The sequence below is a fragment of the Dipodomys merriami genome, unplaced genomic scaffold (genome assembly GCF_024711535.1).
Source record: "Dipodomys merriami isolate MVZ:Mamm:240054 unplaced genomic scaffold, mDipMer1.0.p SCAF_19, whole genome shotgun sequence".
Classification (NCBI taxonomy): Eukaryota; Metazoa; Chordata; class Mammalia; order Rodentia; family Heteromyidae; genus Dipodomys; species Dipodomys merriami.
This window is the reverse complement of record NW_027203270.1, coordinates 2348356-2352221: the sequence shown is the minus strand read 5'-3', so window position 1 is coordinate 2352221 and position 3866 is coordinate 2348356.

Below are 3866 nucleotides of genomic sequence, written 5' to 3'. Positions count from 1 at the left end.
CACAGCAAGTTTTATTGCTGTCATGTGCTTAGAAGTAAGTACCCCAGGCCTACAGAGCTGATGTGTGAATCAGGTCTCAGCTCAAGGCAAACTTACCCAGAGACCACTGCTTCATCACCAACATAAGCCTGTGAAGTCTCTTGCCGTTCTCTTGATAGGACGAATGTGTTTGTTTTCCTGACACAATAAAGGAAGTTCCAGAAATAAATAAAAGGCTAACAATAATAAGTGAGGTACCTCCTATCAGATCATTTACACTTTATGAAAACTTACATGGGAATTCCATGTAGTGTTATGGGATCCAGTTGAATATATTCTAGTGACCACCAAGCAGAAGCTAGCATATTCAATAAGAATGCCACAAATAAATGAGCAACCTTGACACAAGGAATTATGGCAAGTACATGATGCTGAAAAGATAGAAACACATAGGAACTTACGTTTTCTTCATTGTGTAACCTTGAGCGTGTCTTTCAGGAATCCTATGTTGGTGACATATCCATCATTTGGCCCCTAACACATGAAGCAGTTTTTATTCATTCAGCCTTTTCCCCTGTTAGCTTTCTTTACCTTTCTTGTCTTTCCATTATGTGAGCAGGGAAGCACCTGTTAATTGCTATCATTAACACAGGGGCACTCAGATCCTTGGGGGAAAGAAGTCTAAATGATAAAGGGATGGGAAATAGAACATTTCAACTCTTTATGGTAATTCAGTTTATTCTTCAGGGCTTCTCAGATTCCTGAGGGTTGATTATTTATTTGTACAGCTTATTTTTATTTTCCTTCCTAATTATTATCTGACATTTCAGCTCCAAGATTTGAGAAATCATGTGCTGTCCCCTCTACTCAGTAACATTAGCAATTAATGTTTTAAGAACCTAATTTCCCATGTATTAATGAACTGTAATAAAAAATAAATCAGTGGAGGAATTTAATTATAGTTGAGGTCTCTTGGTTCTAGTTAGAAAGCAAGACATGCTTAGTATCTCACTCTTAGTAGACTCTTAGGTTAAAAGTCATGTTAACTTTCAGGATTATTTTTTTTCTGCTCTAGTTATTTTTCTGTTCAAGCTTGATTCTTTGTTTTTTATATGTTTTTATTGTAAAAATACTGTTGAGTGTGGTCTGCTTCAGAGAACACAGGTAACGAGGCCTGCTATCAAGTACATGGACTAGTATGGGTTCCTTTTAGTACCTTCAAGAGCTCCTGCAGGTTCACTAGGTGGTTCCCCTGAACATGCAATACTGGCTGAGTAGTGGCTGAGAAGAGCTAGAACTGAAACATAGGGAAGCATTTTGAGTCATACTAGAGGTTGAGATCTACTCTTCTAGGATAGATGGACATGGCTGGTTTTGAGTCTTTGAATAGGCAAGCAACTCTCTTACATGGAGAGGTGCTAGAGTTGAATTTCAGTGCTATTTAGGAGTCCATAGAATCTGTCTCTCCTAAGACTCTTTGCAGTGGTCCCAGTCATGGGACTAAAGCCAAATTAGGTTGTAGTCCATCTTACAGAGAAATAGAGATGTTTCTGGCTCTGGAGCCAGGACTGTGGTTAGTGAATCTGTCACTTGAAACATCCCTCCCAAGACTTGGGTTCTGCTAGCTTTTTTACTCCCTTTTATCTGAGTCCCACACTGCCCACAGAAACACTTCGTCCACGGATGACTGAAGAATTATTGTTGCTGTGAGGAGATAAGACTAGGATACTTGCTATCCCACAAATTTACCAACCAATTTTTTTCTTTTAAACAGAAAGTGAGATAATTCACTGAGGTCAAAGAGGGAAAGTGTTTAAAGAGAATAGAGGAGATTTAAAATAGAGAGAAATAGGGTTATTGAGCAAGTTGCTTATGTCTCTCTAGCACTGAAGTGAGGTTACCAAGTGCAAATTTATGATACCATTTTCTCTTAAATATGGAGTAGTCTGATGAATTCCTTCAGAGTAACTGTCTTTCTACTTATGTATGATAGAGGATAGAGAGTGACAAAAATCTTTTGGAATTGGTTAGCAAAGTGGACATGAATAGGGGTATGCATTTTTACTTAATTAGAAAGAGAAAGATAAAGGGGTTGATGGATTTGGAAAAGTAACAAAGTCCAAATCCTGGAAATGACAATGGAGTTGAAGAACTGTTAGGTTAGAAATAGTCCAATAAGCATGCTGGAAATTCAAGGGACATATGTTGGATTTAGTGACTTGAAGATTGGGCGGTGATGTTTTCTCAAGGGAGACTATGATAGAAGCAGAATGGAAAAAGGTAGTGGCAGTGGAAGTCAAAGTATTGGAGAATTCATGCGTGTAGATGATGAAATCCTCTAGGACTGTGCTGAGAATTAGGTAAAAAGGGAAGGAAGGTGCCAAACACCTTAATGAATGAAGCAGCGAGGGTTAAGAAAAATATTACTTTTGCCTAAATACAATGGAATTATTGAAACATGAGATAATAATGCTCCTTTTCCTAGAGGGCCACCAGGCAAGTGATATCAGAGGGAGGAAGATTTCAGTTTAAGCCAAGTGGGTAGGGTAATATCCAAGGGACACAGACAACTTGTGTTTTACAGGAGGGGCAATATTAAGTGAAGATATAGATTCAGGTAAGATTTGTTTCCACAATCAGTCCTTTTCTTCTTTTTATGCCTCTTTGCTTAACATCTGTCCACTTATCTATCCTTTTTTCTCGGTAGGTCTTTCCTGGAATTGTTTCCTTTGCTTTTAATCTGATGCAATTCCATTAGTCAGTTCTTGCTTATTTCTTGAGCTAGTAGAGTCTAGTTTAGAAAGTCATTTCATTGCCTGTGTCTACATCTTCTCTGCCTATATCTTTTTTCCATGGTTTCCTGGAATAGTTTCAAATTTTCAAGAATTATATTAAGGTCTTTGATCCATTTTAAATTGATTTTTATACAGGGTAAGAGACAAGATTCTAGTTTGAATCTTCATACTTATGGATATCCAATTTCCCCACATTTTTTGTTGAAGAAGCTATAATTTCTCCAACATATTTTTGGCACCTTTGTCAAAAATCAGATACTCATACCTGTTGTGGGTTTATTTCTGAGTCTTCTGTTTTATTTCGTTTTTCTATACATCTCTTTTTATGCCAGTACCATGCTGCTTTTGAAATTGTGGATCTGTAGTGCAAAACTTAGAGTCAAGTGCTTTATACCTCCAGCATTGTTCTTTTTATTCTCAAGACTTCTTTGGCTATTAGGGGTCTTTGTACTTATATATGAATTTTAGAACATTTTTTCTGTTCTATGAAGAATAACATTGCATTGAATCTAGATTGCTTTAAGTAATAGCCATTTAGAAGCATTCATTCTTTTTCCTCTTTACCACTCAATGTGACAGCTAGGGAAAAGGTGCACAGACAGAGCAAATAAGCCTCTGTAGAAGAAAGGAACACCAATACACAGAGTATGTCCCTTCTCAAAGAATCTTTACCCCAACTTAACAGTTGAAGAGTTTACATTTTAACTATTTTGGCCATATTTAATACTCACTTTTAATTCTCTTATCTCAGATAACAATTCAGGGTTTTAATTTATGTTATTCTATTTAAGGATGAAAGATGTCCTATAATTTTATGAAGAAAATTGGTAACTGCTTTAATGGAGCTAGCTAATATTTGTGCCATAGTGAAGGCACAGCTATGTTTCCAACTGCCTCTTTTATGCCTCTGAGGCTTCACCTGATTCCTACCACCATCTATATGGTACCCCTAGGATTGGCTTCACTATACTCAATCATCCGTTCATCATGCTGGCTAAGCACTTTTCCCATAAAATACCAGCAAATTGTTCCTTTTCTTGATCAAGAAAAAAGATACGTTGACATGAAAGAATAACAGACTCACAAATTCTT